At 44.7% G+C, this 16,813-nt stretch overlaps 1 pseudogene; it reads right to left on the bottom strand.

Annotated features, from left to right (window-relative positions):
• Positions 1-2,281: 2,281 nt before the first annotated feature.
• Positions 2,282-15,583, bottom strand: LOC120534723 (annotated as a pseudogene).
• Between the last annotated feature and the right edge of the window lie 1,230 nt (positions 15,584-16,813).

The following is a 16,813-nucleotide window of genomic DNA, read 5'->3' as shown; positions in this document are numbered from 1 at the left end:
AACGTTGTTCCTTTCCTTAATAATTTGTGATCCTAACTCACCGTAACTAAGTGATTTTATTCAAAATTGAAATTAGTTTCACGTTTTCTATGCAAGATCTTATTTTCAATTCTTCTTTCAGCAGCTTGGTTAAACAAGAAATTGTATACATTCACGTACAGTCTGTCATGTTTAAATGCCAGTAAGTACTACTTTGTAAAATTTTAATAGAAAATACTGTTATTACGGTCCTCGCTACGTGGAGTTTGCATGTTCCCTCCCCGTGTCTGCGTGGGTTTCCTCCTACAGCCCAAAGACATGCAGGTTAGGTGCGTTGGTGATCCTAAATTGTCCTTAGTGTTTGTGTGTGTGTGCCCTGCGGTGGGCTGGCGCCCTGCCCAGGGTTTGTTTCCTGCCTTGCACCCTGTGTTGGCTGGGACTGGCTCCAGCAGACCGTGACCCTGTGTTAGGATATAGAGGGTTGGATAATGGATGGATGGATGAATACTGTTATTACAACCCATTGTTCCAAAATGGATTTATAATTATAAATGAACTTGAGGGTTTCGCTCGCCAACCCCCTTGCCTGTACTACGTGCCAGCAACTTCGCATCTCTGCTGCTCGTGTATGTGGATTTCACTTTCACCAAAGAACAAAACTTTTAATTCTCATGGACTGGCCTCTTCATTGGGAAGAAACGGTACTTCTCCCTGATGGCAACACAAATGAAATGATCTACAAGTCTCCATCTTAAAGTTTAAAGCCAAACAATATCTACATACTTCTATCATATCATCTATGTCCATATATTTGATCTCTTTTCACTTTTACCTTTCGTCAATATCGCATTGTATTTTGATTCCGTGGTTGGAATTGTGTCGTGGCAACATAATGTATTACTGCCCGTGAGTGAATATCATTTCTTTCTCTCTACACGAACTGCGTCTGACAATAGCATTCACACAAATGAGAGATAATTGAACCGTGTGCATGGTTGTAAATGTTGTAGATTTGTTCAGGATTTTTCCAAATCTCCTTGCATAAGCTCTTGTCTCGCGGGGCTTGAAGTTTTCTCTTAATGGGATTTTACTTTCACCAAACAACAAATCTTCTAATTCTCGCAGATACGCCTCTTCATTGGGAAGAAACACTACTGATGACAACACGAATTAGACGGTCTACATGTCTCTGACTTAAAAGTTTAAATCTGAACAATATCTTCAATCTCTTTTCACTGTTCTGTTATTTCACTGAGTAATGATTTCTGTTTGTTATCGCTAATGTGATCTTTACTATGATTTTTTTGAGACTTTTGGATTTTCATACTTCCATATCTCTAACCTTCTTGGTCTGTGTATTGCACCGTTTCTGAATTCTTTACGACATTCTACTTTGTCATCTACTCTGTCATTTATTTCCAGCCCCGGGCCTGGTTAAATCTCTTGGCACAAATTCTCGTCTCATGGAATGTGAAAGTGTCTCACTGAGAAAGTCACGTCTCATCTTAAAAAAGAAGAGAGAGATGAGTTAAAGTTTGTTAATTAAAAGAAAAAAAATTCTGTCATTTAAATGCAATATCATTTTAGTTATCCGATGATCAAGTAATAAGTCACTTCAAGTAATGTAATAATTTTTCATAATTCTTTCCTTTCCTTAAATTCAGGAATATCCATTATGCTGAAAAGAAAGTGTAAGTTCACAGAGCACATGAACAGCAAATATCAATGTTTTCAAAAAGCCACAACAGACTCAATTTAGGGGCTGATTCTCACAAGATTCAATTTCACTAGCAGGCTATGAAAAGATATTTATTCAAGATTTACTGAGAAAAATTGCTTTAGTTGAAAAATACAAAAGAATGTAGATTAATTCAAATAAAACTACAATGAAAAGAGTCAAATTATTCTTATTTTGCTAGAAGTGAATTTACCACGTGTATACAACAGTTTGTTACACAGTTATGACAGTTCAGCTATCCCAGTAAGAGTGGAATGAATGAAGTCTGTTCATTTAGGAGGCTTGCCCTTCAGAATATTTAATGGCTTATTACAGGGGTGTCAAACTCAAACACACAGTGGGCCAAAATGAAAAATTTGGACAAACTCACGGGCCAACCTTGATAGTTATTGAAAAAATGTCTACAATTGACGAAGTTTTTCCTTCTCGTCAGATGTAACGATGAACTTTTTCATATGGAAACAAACTTAAGTTTTGCGTAAACATTGAATCTGGAATAAGCAGAGTTTAATACTATAAACACATTTGAAATCAAATGTCAAATTAAAGACACATCTGTGGCGTTCATTTTTTAAATAAAATAAAAACATAAATCTTATGCCTCTTTGGGGTCAGGCTCTGAGCTGAGGAAATCCTCAGGATTGAGTGAAGGTGTTCATCAGTGAGACGACTCCTGTGTGATGTTTTGTTCATCTTCATCAAGGAGAACAGATGCTCACACAGATAACTTATAATAATAATAATAACTAGCCAACCCGCGGCGTAGCACATGCCACATAATTATTTATTGATGACTGAACACTTCCTGAAAGACACAGTTGTGCAGATGGGGAGGGTTTGAGGATATAACTGTGAGTGAATAAAAACATGGAACTCTGGAGAGAGCAACATACATTTGTCCGTGACTGAAAACTGTTTTTGGCAGATACAGGCATATCTTTTTGAAAGTTTGGCCCTGTGCCTTATTAATTGCCATCGCAAAGGCAAATCTAACAGGAAATTGTCTGCGTGTAAAAGGCAAATTTGAATCTGATGGGGTCAGGGATATCTGGAGAATAAGGACAGTTTGTGAGGCAGCACCTGCGATAGACTTACACTCAAGTACATTGCGGTGAATGCTGGTCACAGAAAGTCTAGTGCTATTGCAGAGACCTTTTGCTGGCAGGAGGTTTCTGAGAAGCATGATGACTGAACCAATTTTAATTTTGAGTTTATGCGGAGGCATGCCAGTGGGAGTAAGACTGTTAAGAAATTCTTCGTGGAATGAAAGTTGATCTGCAGGATCGTCTGTGACGATGGAGTTAACACTGGTGAAAGTCACTTCATCGGTAGGGATAAGTTTAAGCACTTGTTCATTAAGGTCTAGCGAGTCTTCGTTGGTGACGCTTAATATAGCTTGCGTGCCGAGTTGTTCCAGAGTGACAGTTGAGAAGTCGATGTCGCCATATAGTTGTTGAATGGGATCAGAAATAAAAGGAAAACAATGTAAAGGCAATGTCACATGTGGACCCGCTATACCACAGGAACACAGCTCCCCTTCAAAAGGCCATTTTTAAATAAATAATCATAGCGCTCGCAGCGTAGCGAGGGGCGTGGTAGTGTGGCTGAAGCAATTTCAGGGTGGTCATGCTGCGGGCGTTTCTCACCTGTGCAGTGAGGAGAGAGAGAGAAAGCTGGTATGGTAGAGTGAACGAGAGCAGGCTGGCAGCAGCTGAGCGGAGGGCCTGGGTGTTTGGCCGACACCCGGGTGAGTAGTAGATGTGGTCGCTTCCGCTGAGATTACTTCGGAGAGCGGGAGTGACTGGAAGTCAGCGGGAGTCGGCACTCCGGACGTGGTGTCCCACACGTGACAGCCTTGGTCGTTGGGGAATCCCAAGTCACTGTCAGGGGGAGCCGACCGGAGCCAAGGCTCTGTCAGGCGACTAACAGTAGTGGAGTCAGGCACAGAGAAGGTCAGCTGCTGAGAGAGGGTCTCGTCTGTTGCAGGGCCCACATGGGTGAAGCAGGTGAGACGCTAATGAAAAAGAAGTACTGGGCTTGTTGGTTTTTAAAGACTGCTTCCTGCATTGTGTTTTAACCTCAGTTTTAAAGGATTGATTGTTTTTCTATTGTTGTGGTTTTTAAACTTTCACATTTCTTTTAAGGATCCCATGATCTTAGAGTTGGCAGGCGTGGCTCTGTCGTGCGTATCCAATGGTCTCTGTGAAATGTGGTCTCTTAGTGAATTCGGCTGCTTAGTGAAATGTTGGTTGGCGGGCGTGGCTCTGTCTTGTCATGCGTAGTGAATTGTTGGTGGGCGGGGCTCTGTCTTGCGCCTTGCCTGCCTATTATACGCCGCATAATCAGGCCAGTTTTTTTAATAATTTTTAAGCACAGGGAGAGAATTTAACATTTGCAAAATCAGTAATGTAATAAATCAGCAAGAAAAGCAACATTGTAACAATGCACGGAACGAACCAACACACAATCGTCCGTGCGGCGTAGTTTGTGTACAAAGTGCAGGAGCATCTAAGAAGACACATGTTTGCCGCGGATGCGAATTGCTGTATGTAGCGTGTACAACACTTTGCTATGCTGCACGGGGTCGTGCGTCGAAACCGAAAACTCGTTTTTTAAAGACTGCTCACTTCATTGTGTTTTAACCTCAGTTGTAAAGGAATGTTTTAATGATCCCATGGGATACCCCTCTCAAACAGTTTTACACGCTGCATATGGCGATTCACCTCTGCGAGAAACACGCCTCTATTAACAGTCAATGTGTGGGAGGGTGTGTATAAAAGGGCAGGGACGAAAACAGTGGGAGCGTATGAGTCGCACTTAGTGGCAATTCCACGGTTTGCAGCCCGAATGGGGTTCAACGGCTTACCCACGCCTAGACACACGCTCAATCTCATGCATAATTATTTATTGAATGTTAAACACTTCTGGAAGACACGGTTGTCTAAAACAGGTTAGTGTGAGAATACAACAGTAAGTGAATGAAAAGATGGAACTTGGAGAGAGCAAAATACAACACAATAGTGAACCCGCGGCATAACAAACGCTGCATAATTATTTATTGATGGTTGAACACTTCTGGAAAAACACAGGGACACCCCTCGCAAACTGTTCTACACGCTGCATACAGCGATTCACATCTGCGACAAACAAACTGTTTTACACACTGCATACAGCAAATCACATCCGCGACATGATTTTTCCTAGATGGTCCTGTCACGTCCACCCTGGCACTTGAAGCATACACACTGCCTGCTCATGTGCCTGGTCGCAAGCCGCGTCCAGCCTCGTTCTCGAAGCATACACACCGCTTGGTCATGTGTCCGCTCTCAAGAGAAACTCACGGAGAGCCGCCCACCAGCTGCCTGTGTGTGCCTCTGTCTGTCTCTTGAGCGGCTTTCTCTTGCGCTGCCTCTGTGTGAACCGGTCAGGCACAGAGAAGGTCAGCTGCTGACAGAGCGTCTCGACTGTTGTAGGGTCTGCATTGGTGAAGCAGGTGAGACGGTAATGAAACAGAGGCACAGGGCTTATTGGTTTTTAAAGACTAATTCCTTCATTGTGCTTTAACCTCAGTTTTAAAGGGTTGTTTTAAGGATCCCATGGGATACCCCTCGCAAACCGTTTCACACGCTGCATATAGCGATTCACCTCCGTGAGAAACATGCCTCTATGAACAATCAACGTAGCTCGGAGGTACATGACATTAACCTGACCTGCACTGCATGTGGCCTCTATGACAGACGAACATAAATGACGCCATTTTTTCCGTGTCGTCGCGTCCGAGATGGTGGGCGAGGCCCTGCGAGTTGTCGTCGTATCCAATGGTCTTGGAGTTGGTGGGCGTGGCTCCTTCCTGTGTGCGCCATAGGTGTCTCACTTGTCGGCGGCTTAGTGAATCCACGCCCCTTCCGGCGTGCTTTTCATGGTTGTCTTGCCTTAGTGAATTATATATATAGATGATATATATATTGTGAACGCTGGCCCGGACACACACAGACGGACAACATAGTTTCACCCAACACACCGTTTATTTACAACTATTATTTACAAACAAGTCACGTGCACAAACCCCAGTGCCTCCAGCACCGATTTCCCCAATGTCCAGGCCACACAGTCCTGTGCCTCTTTTCCTCCTGGCCGCCTCCAGTCCTCACTCCAGCTCCGTCCTCTTCCACCCGACTTCCACTGATGACCGGAGGGAGGCGCCTTTATAGGAACTTCGGATGGGCTCCAGCTGCTTCCGGCAATCTCCCGCGGACACACCCCCGTGTGGCGGAAGTGCCGGCTGCGCACCCGGAAGCCATCCGGGTGTCCCCTGTCGTCTTCCCCCCGGCACTTCCTGGTGTGGCGGAAGTGCCGAGCTCCCGGGAAAATAAGGTACTGGGCGCCGCCTGCGGTGGCCATGGGTCCCTACAGGGCTGGGCTTCCAAGCCCTTTACCCGAGGCCCCCAACATAACCAGGACGGATGCCTCCTCGCGGTCTGGAGGAGGCACAAGCCCTCCTCTCGTCCTCCCAGCCGGGGACCACAATATATATATATATATATATATATATATATAATTACTAGCACAATACCCGTGCTTCGCAGCAGAGAAGTTGTGTTTTAAAGAAGTTATGAAAAACAAAAGGAAACATTTTAAAAATAACGTAACATAATTGTCAAGTAATTGTTTTGTCACTGTTATGAGTGTTGCTGTCATCAAGGATTTGATTATCATTATTTCTTTCAATCAGGTTCGTATTTGGAGGACGTGTTGTGTTCAAGTTACATTCCGTGTTTGTCAACCGTTGTAAAGATAACAGGTTTCATTCATCGAAGTGTTCACTACCAAAATCGCTATGTGAGTATTTAGCGGCAGCGTCTCTATTAAGTTGTGGATTTGCCTGTGAGTATTTAGCGACAGTGTGTCTTTTTCTTAGATAGATAGATAGATAGATAGATAGATAGATAGATAGATAGATAGATAGATAGATAGATAGATAGATAGATAGATAGATAGATAGATAGATACTTTATTAATCCCAAGGGGAAATTCACATAATCCAGCAGCAGTATACTGATACAAAGAAACAATATTAAATTACATAGTAATAAAAATGAAAAAATCCTCAGTCTGTCACTGAAGCTACTCCTCTGCCTGGAGATGACATATTTGGCAGCAGTGTCACAGGTGTGTGCCTTTCCAAATCATGTCCAATCACCTGAATTTACCACAGGTGGACTCCAATTAAGCTGCAGAAACATCTCAAGGATGATCAGAGGAAACAGGATGCACCTGAGCTCAATTTTGAGCTTCATGGCAAAGGCTGTGAATGCTTATGTACATGTGCTTTCTCAATTTTTTGATTTTTTTTTTTTATTTTTTTTATAATTTTTTGATTTTTAATAAATTTGCAAAAACCTTAAGTAAACCTTTTTCACATTGTCATTATGGGGTGTTGTGTGTAGAATTCTGAGGAAAAAAATGAATTTAATCCATTTTGGAATAAGGCTGTAACATAACAAAATGTGGAAAAAGTGATGCGCTGTGAATACTTTCCGGGATGCACTGTGTGTGTGTGTGTGTATATATACTCAGCAAAAAAAAAAACGTTCCTTTTTCAGGACTGTGTATTTCAACAATAATGTTTTAAAAATCCAAATAACTTGACAGATCTTCATTGTAAAGGGTTTAAACAATGTTTTCCATGCATGTTCAATTAACCATAATCAATTAATTAACATGCACCTGTGGAATGGTCGTTAAGACCTTAACAGCTTACAGAAAGTAGGCATTTAAGGTCACAGTTCTAAAAACGCAGGACACTAAAGAGACTTGTCTACCGACTGTGAAAAACACCCAAAGAAAGATGCCCAGGGTCCCTGCTCATCTGCATGAACGTGCATTAGGCATGCTGCAGGGAGGCATGAGGACTGCTGATGTGGCTAGGGCAATAAATTGCCATGTCCGCACTGTGAGACGCCTAAGACAGTGCTACAGGGAGACAGGAAGGACAGCTGATCATCCTCGCAGTGGAACACCACGTGTAACAACACCTGCACAGGATCGGTACATCCGAATATCACACCTGCGTGACAGGTACAGGATGGCCACAACAACTGCCCGAGTCACACCAGGAACACACAATCCCTCCATCAGTGCTCAGACTGTCTGCAATAGGCTGAGAGAGGCTGGACTGAGGGCTTGTAGGCCTGTTGTAAGGCGGGTCCTTATCAGACATCACCAGCAACAACGCCGCCTATGGGCACAAACCCACCTTCGCTGGACCAGACAGGAGTGGCAAAAAGTGCTCTTCACTGATGAGTCACGGTTTTGTCTCACCAGGGGTGATGGACGGATTTGTGTTTATCGTTGAAGAAATTGAGCACGTCTGGGACCTGTTGGATCGCAGGGTGAGGGCTAGGGCCGTTCCCCCCAGAAATGTCCAGGAACTTGCAGGTGCCTTGGTGGAAGAGTGGGGTAACATCTCACAGCAAGAACTGACAAATCTGGTCCAGTCCATGAGGAGGAGATGCACTGCAGTACTTCAAGCAGCTGGTGGCCACACCAGATACTGACTGGTACTTTTGATTTTGAGCCTCCCTTCATTCAGGGACACATTGTGAAACATTTTTAGTTTATGTCTTATGGTGTTGACTCTTTTAGTGTTCATACAAATATTTACACATTAAGTTTACTGAAAGTAAAAACAGTTGAAAGTCAGAGGACGTTTCTTTTTTTGCTGAGTATATATATATATATAGCTATATATATATATATATATATATAAACTGCTCACAAAAATTAAAGGAACACTTTAAAGAAATATACATCATAAAGATACATCAGATCTCAATATGAAGTTGGATATCTATTCAAATAGCGACAGGGCAATGTCTTAGGAACAAAAGGATGCCAAGTCTTTTAATGGAAGTAAAAGTTTTCTGCCTACAGAGGGCTCAATTGTGTAGACACCCTAAAATCAGAGTGAAATGAAGATGTGGCAGGCTAGTCCATTTTTCAAAAACTTAATTTCTGCTACTCAAAATGCTTTTCAGTATCTTGTGTGGCCCCGACGAGCTTGTATGCATGCTTGACAACGTCGGGGCATGCTCCTAATGAGATGACGGATGGTGTCTTGTGGCATTTCCTCCCAGATCTGTATGAGGGCATCCCTGAGCTGTTGTACAGTCTGAGGAGCAACCTGGCAGCGCCTAATGGACCGAAACATAATGTCCCACAGATGTTCTATTGGGTTTAAGTCAGGAGATCGTGAAGGCCATTCATTTGTTTCAATTCCTTCATCCTCCAGGTACTGCCTGCATACTCTTGCCACATGAGGCCGGGCATTGTCATGCATTAGGAGGAAACCAGGACCTATGCATTAGGAGGAAACCAGGACCTACTGCACCAGCGAAGGGTCTGACAATGGGTCCAAGGATTTCATCCTGATACCTAATGGCAGTCAAGATGCCGTTGTCTAGCCTGTAGAGGTCTGTGAGTCGCTCCATGGATATGCCTCCAAGATCATCACTGACCCACCACCAAACCAGTCATGCTAAATGATGTTACAGGCAGCATAATATTCTCCACGGCTTCTCCTGACCCTTTCACGTCTTTCACATATACTCAGGGTGAACCTGCTCTCATCTGTGAAAAGCACAGGACGCCAGTGGTGGACCTGCCAATTCTGGTATTCTATGGCAAATGCCAATTGAGCTCCCCGGTGCTGTGCAGTGAGCACAGGCGCAGTAGACATTTGGGCCCTCAGGCAACCCTCATGAAGTCTGTTTCTGATTGTTTGGTCAGAGACATTCACACCAGTGGCCTGCTGGAGGTCATTTTGTAGGGCTCTGGCAGTGCTCATCCTGTTCCTCCTTGCCCAAAGGAGCAGATACTGGTCCTGCTGATGGGTTATGGACCTTCTATGGCCCTCTCCAGCTCTCCTAGAGTAACTGCTTGTCTCCTAGAATCTCCTCCATGCCCTTGAGACTGTGCAGGGAGACACAGCAAACCTTCTGGCAATGACACGTATTGATGTGCCATCCTGGAGAAGTTGGACTACCTGTGCAACCTCTGTAGGGTCCAGGTATCACCTCATGCTACCAGTAGTGACACTGACTGTAGCCAAATGCAAAACTAGTGAAGAAACAGTCAGAAAAGATGAGGAGGGAAAAATGTCAGTGGCCTCCACCTGTTAAACCATTCCTGTTTTGGGGGTCATCTCATTGTTGCCCCTCTAGTGCATCTGTTGTTAATTTCATTAACACCACAGCAGCTGAAACTGATTAACAACCCCCTCTGCTACTTAACTGACCAGATTAATATCCCATAAGTTTCATTGACTTTATGCTATACTCTGATTAAAAAGTGTCCCTTTAATTCTTTTGAGCAGTATATATATAGCTATATATATAGCTATAGCTGATTACCCATTGGCTTTGGTCACTAAGTGCAAGGGAAAAAAAACATACATTGAGCACTACTGGAGTGGTTTCGGGTAAACTACATTTTAAAGACGGTGTAACAGAACAGGTAAGTAGTGCTAACTGCAGCTAAAATGTATATGGATCATCTCTTGGTAGTTGATCCCTTTTGAAAGGCGCTACATGACGGCTGTGGCATAGAAATTACATTTTCTATGTGAACGTCCAAATTTCTGCCTGTGGTAATGTGCCTTACCGGCATTACCAGCAATTAAAGAAAATTACTTTTGTGTCCTCTGCAGTGTTAAGAGAGAAAGGCTTTGGTTTGGGATAAAAGGAAAAAAGGTGTAAAGAAAGGAAAGTTGCCTTTTTCTTTTATATAGTATAGAGAGATGTGTTCGCTGACGTTATGATCGCCTTTTGGGGATCGTGTAGACTGGTGAGATGTCCCTGCCATTAACCGGCCGGGATGGCACTGTCGGTCCTCCACTTCTGTGCTTGTCCTCCGCGACCTCATAATTGTATACGTGCAAAAGAAAGTGTGAAGCGCCTTAATATTAGTTTGCCGCGGTCTAGAAATGGGATCCCGTGTTTGCAGTTGTCTGAGCTATAGCTCAGGGGAAGGAGGAAAAAATTAAAAGTGTTTACTTTCATTTAAGGCAGAAGCACAGTCAGCGTCTCAAAGGCCGGCACAGCTACGCACGCGTGTGCTGGCTGCTTGACTTTTATAGTGTTTTTGCAGGGCAGGAGATGCCACTTTTTGCAGACACGTTCACGTGATCAAAAGTCTTTGCGCTCTTTAGAGGTCTTCCTTGTTCTCTGCGTACTGCGGTCATAGTCCATTCACGTGAGCCACTCGGAGTACATGCATGGAAGCTCCTGAGCTGTGCTATCTCATGCGATCTCGCGATGTCCAACGCTTTATTTAATGTTAGCTAAGACCCGGCACTTTTCTCACGCAGTTTCACTGAGTTTGTGTCAAACACCACCCTGACCATCTCATCTTCGTCTGAATATTTAGTGGCAGAGTGTTTCTATTGGATTGCCGCTGAGGGACGGCCTTATATGGGCAGGCACTCAATTATGTGGGAGGCGTGATGATGCGAGATGCTAGACGCAACTCCGTCTCACACGGCGACCGAGCTGCCCGCTATGGCCGTATACAGTATACAAAAGTAGGTTCCAGTTAGGACCGTTACGTGTGGAACTTCGAAATGAAATCTGCCTAACTTTTGTAACTAAGCTGTAAGGAATGAGCCTGCCAAATTTCAGCCTTCAACCTACACGGGATGTTGGAGAATTAGTGATGAGTCAGTGAGTGAGTCAGTCAGTGAGGGCTTTGCCTTTTATTATCATCTATATATATAATTCACTAAGGCAAGACAACCATGAAAACACGCCGGAAGGGGCGTGGATTCACTAAGCCGCTGACAAGTGAGACACACCTATGGCGCACTCAGGAAGGAGCCACGCCCACCAACTCCAAGACCATTGGATACGACGACAACTCGCAGGGCCACGCCCACCAACTCGGACGCGACGACACAGAAAAAATGCCGTCATTTATGTTCGTCCGTCGTAGAGGCCATATGCAGTGCAGGTCAGGTTAATGTCATGTACCTCCGAGCTACGTTGACTGTTCATAGAGGCATGTTTCTCGTGGAGGTGAATCGCCATATGCAGCGTGTGAAACGGTTTGCGAGGGGTTTCCCATGGGATCCTTAAAACAATCCTTTAAAACTGAGGTTAAAGCACAATGAAGGAATCAGTCTTTAAAAACCAATAAGCCCTGTGCCTCTGTTTCATTACCGTCTCACCTGCTTCACCAATGCAGACCCTACAACAGTCGAGACGCTCTGTCAGCAGCTGACCTTCTCTGTGCCTGACCGGTTCACTCAGAGGCAGCGCAAGAGAAAGCCGCTCAAGAGACAGACAGAGGCACACACACAGGCAGCTGGTGGGCGGCTCTCCGTGAGTTTCTCTGTGAGCATTCTCGGTGTGTATGCTTCGAGAACGAGGCTGGACGCAGCTTGCGACCTGGCACATGAGCAGGCAGTGTGTATGCTTCGAGTGCGAGGGTGAACGTGACAGGACCATCTAGGAAAAATCATGTCGCGGATGTGATTCACTGTATGCAGTGTGTAAAACAGTTTGTTTGTCGCAGATGTGAATCGCTGTATGCGGCGTGTAGAACAGTTTGCGAGGGGTGTCCCTGTGTCTTTCCAGAAGTGCTCAAACATCAATAAATAATTATGTTTGAACCCGTTTGTTATGCCGCGGGTTCACTATTGTGTTGTATTTTGCTCTCTCCAGAGTTCCATCTTTTCATTCACTTACTGTTGTATTCTCACACTAACCTGTTTTAGACAACCAGAAGTGTTTACCATTTAATAAATAATTATGCATGAGATTGAGCGTGTGTCTAGGCGTGGGTAAGCCGTTGAACCCCATTCGGGCTGCAAACCGTGGAATTGCCACTAAGTGCGACTCATACGCTCCCACTGTTTTCGTCCCTACCCTTTGTACACACCCCCCTCCCACACGTTGACTGTTCATAGAGGCGTGTTTCTCGCGGAGGTGAATCGCCATATGCAGCGTGTGAAACGGTTTGCAAGGGGTATCCCATGGGATCATTAAAACATTCCTTTACAACTGAGGTTAAAACACAATGAAGTGAGCAGTCTTTTAAAAACGAGTTTTCGGTTACGCATGCAGCTTAGCAAACTGTTTTACACGCTACATACAGCAATTCGCATCCGCAACAAACAGGCGTCTTCTTAGATGCTCCTGCACTTTGTACACACCCACCCTCCCACCTCGCTACTACCATGGTCGGGTGTCTTGGTGGATTATATATAGAAAGGCAGCCAAAGAGGATTGACAGATTGATAGCTCTTTCTCGATTCTGTGGGTGGTGGTGCATGGCAGTTCTTAGTTGGTGGAGCGATTTGGCTGGTTATTTCCGAAAACGAACGAGACTCCCGCCTGCCAAATAGTTACACGACCCAACAGCGGTCGGCATCAAAATTCTTAGAGGGACAAGTGGCTTTCAGCCACGTGAGATTGAGCATTAACAGGTCTGTGATGCACTTGTATGTCCGGTACTGCACGCGCGCTACACTGAATGGATCAACGTGTGTCTACCCGGCGCGGGGAGGCGTAGGTAAGCCGTTGAACCCCATTCGTGATGGAGACCGTGGCTTGCAATTGTTCCCCACGAACGAGAAATTCCCAGTACGTGCGGGTCATACCTCGCACTGATTACGTCCCTACCCTTTGTAAACCCCGCCCCCCATGTTCGTGTGACTTGGTGGATTATATATAAAAAAGCAGCCGGAACCGCAAAGAATAATGAAAATTCAACGTGGAAACCAAATGAGGCGGTGTTTGGATAATTAACAGTCAACGTGACTCACAGGTGCGTGTGGACTGTACACAGACGAAAGCGACTCAGGTAGGGAGTTGGGGGCGGGCACATAAGCGGGCAGTGCGTACTGTGCGTACTACAGAGAGCTCCTCCGGTTTTCAGTCACTGACAATTGTATGTTGGTTCGTAGCGTGCATTGTTGCAATGTTACTTTTCTTGGTGGTTTATTAAATTACGGAATTTTCAAATGTTTATTTTTTCCTCTGTGCTTAAAAATCATTTAAAAAGCGGCCTGATTATGCGGCGCTATGCTACGCCGCGGGTTGGCTAGTAGATATATAATAGATTCTTTGCATTTATATAGCACTTTTATCACTACTCAAAGCGCTCAGCAATTGCCGGTTAAGAGCCTTCCTCAAGGGCAAAAAAGAGATTAGTCCGCTTTGGTATTTTGGTTTCGAACTGGCAATCTAGTGCAGGTCCTAAGCCTCAGAGCCACCACTCTGCCTTATGATCTGTGCTGCCGAACACAGAGAGCATTTGAGCAGTTTGTGTACGAGCCTTGCCATCGTGTCAGGGATGTAACGTGGAAACTGCAGCACCCACAGCGTCGTACTTTGACTTCAGCGAGTCACTACACTGGAGTTCAATCAGCTCCACTTGGAGGTTAGTTGCTGCGCTTTCCACGTCAACTGCAAAAGGATTACTAAGCAGTTCAAACCTACATTTCCGGGCATTAAAGTCGGCAAATCGCCGGGTAAACTCGGCTTACTCAGCGCCGAGTTTATCAGCAAACTGTGCACTTGGGAACACGGCGGTAGAGATCTGCGTTTTTATGGTTTGGTAGAAAAGAAAATGGCCCAGGTTTCCTTGCAGCATGTGAGTCTCCCAAGACCGCAATTTTGTTTTAAAAGCCCGCACTGCAGCGTACATATCTGTGATGACACAGCCCCGTCCCTGAAGCTGCAGGTTCAGCACATCGAGATGGCTCGTGATGTCACAGAGAAATGGCAGCTTAGACTGAAACTCTTTATCCCGGAGCTCTGCTGTGTCTTTCCATTTGCTTTTTAGTAACTGGCAGATTTCCTCACGCAGCTCGAAATATCTGTTCAGTATGTTTCCTCTGCTTCACCATCTCACCTCTGTGTGATGCGACACATCTGCGTATTCCAAACAACACTCCTCCAGAAAAGACTTCAACTGGCGGTGATTCAAACCTTTAGCTCTTATAAAGTTAACTACTCGTGTTATGGCGCTCATAACATGTTCCATCTTCAGGGCTTTGTCACACGACGATTCCTGATGTGTGATGCAGTGATAAACAGTTAGCTTACCTGCACAGTTCTCCCCCGCATCTTCTCACGAAACCTGGCCACCACTGTTTTGACCGCACATCGCGGGCGCACCATCTGTCGTTAGTCCCACAAGTTTATCCCAAGGTAGCCTCATTTGAGTTACACATTTGGAAACCTCTTCAAAGATTTATTTTTCTGTGGTTGTGCCATACATTGATTTTAAACACAAAAGTTCCTCCGTAACGCACAGATTTGAGTCCACTCCATGGATGATGACTGACAGCTGGGCAGTATCGGATATGTCGCTGCTCTCATACACAGCAAGGGAGAATGCAATGAAATATTATCCCTTTTCCATCAGCTGTTCATGTAAATTTGTGACAGGATCAGTTACTGTGTTTCTGCTAAGGCTAACATTTAAAAATGCTTGCCATTTCTCTGGGCACGACGTCGCCAACTTTGGTCATTAACTCTTTTTGACAAACTCTCCCTCATTAAAGGGCCGGGCTGATTTCGCAGTCTCTACTGCCACAATAAAACGAGCCTTTACAGCAGCCTCACTTTGTGAAACCAAACTTCTTTTCATCTCCTCTTTTTTCTGGAGCTTTTGCGCTGTGTCCAGGTCCTTGTACTTGTCGTGGTGTTTCGTTTTACAATGTCTTCTTATGTTATATTCTTTGGTTTCAGCTACGTTCTCTCCGCACACAAGACAAACATGTCTGTCCTTTACATTTGTGAACAGATATTCTGCTTCCCACATGTCTAGAAAACTTCTGTTTTCCACCTTTCGTCTGGCCATTTTTGGGAGGGGTGGCCCAATGTGACTGGTAGATTTAGGACATTAATAAAGAGGAGGGGGTGCTTGTGGGTTAAAATTGTCGCGCCAATGCACCAGCAGAGCATTCTGGGATTTGTACTATTGGCAGTTCATGCGCTGTCTACCGGCGGGCCAGCACTAGTAGACATTTGGTATTTTCTCGCGGGCCAAATACAATTACACTGTGGACCAGATTTGGCCCGCGGGTCTGAGTTTGACATCTATGGCTTATTAGTTTGCCAGGGACTATGATTTTGATCATCACATCATAATTATAGTGTGTGACAATAGATGGCCCTATTACAGTGCTTGACCCGGCACAGACAGACACGAGAGGCTCACTTACAAAAACAAAGAGGCTTTTTATTTTCCTTTGATCGTATAGAACGCCTTCCCAGTCCCCACGAGCCAGCACAACACAGTCCAAAGCATGAATCCCAATCACAATCCTTCTATTCTTTTCTTTTCTTCTCCTCTCCTCGCCACTCTGGCTCTCGGAGTAGTGTCTGATGGTCCCTTGTACTGATCATCCGAAGTGCTGCAGGTGATCGTTGACCCACTTCCGGGTGTGGCAGAAGAACCGCCCACAGGGGCTCAGGGACAGTTGCAGCACATCCTGGTGGCCCCCGGATCCCAACAGGGCTGTAATGAACTCCAATTCCCATGAAGCTCTGTAGGAGACCGAGGTATCGCTGCCATCCAGAGGGGCTGACATCTAACATTACGGGGAGGTCATACTCAGTTCACATTTGCTCCCCCGATCCAAGGCAGAGGCCTCCCAACTGGGCAGGGTCCCCAGCCACCCATAACAAGTGATAAACTGCTTCTAAAGGTTTATATCATTTTAAAAACCCATAAGACAGTATAAAGACGTATTATGACATCACTGAGAAAGGCCTCCTCAGAAGTCCTCATTTTTCAACCCAAATGTCTTTATTTCCAGAGAAAGAGAGTTGGCAGCCCATGTTTGACCATTCTGGATATTTCACAGTTTTACTTGGTCGGGACAACAAGGCACTCCTTAAGTAATGCAATGACTTATAACGAAAAATGCAACGTTTAAAATTAAGCCCTAATTAGTAAAGAAATTGAATGTTTATGAGGCAATCATCTTTATACTTCTTTTTACAGTTGTTGCTTTCTGTCCTGTAATTGATTGTATCCTAAATGATTTCTTACAAATAAGAAAAAATAAAATGTTTTTACCGTATA

The sequence above is a fragment of the Polypterus senegalus genome, chromosome 8, assembly GCF_016835505.1.
Source record: "Polypterus senegalus isolate Bchr_013 chromosome 8, ASM1683550v1, whole genome shotgun sequence".
Classification (NCBI taxonomy): Eukaryota; Metazoa; Chordata; class Cladistia; order Polypteriformes; family Polypteridae; genus Polypterus; species Polypterus senegalus.
This window is presented reverse-complemented; position numbering and strand designations above follow the sequence as displayed.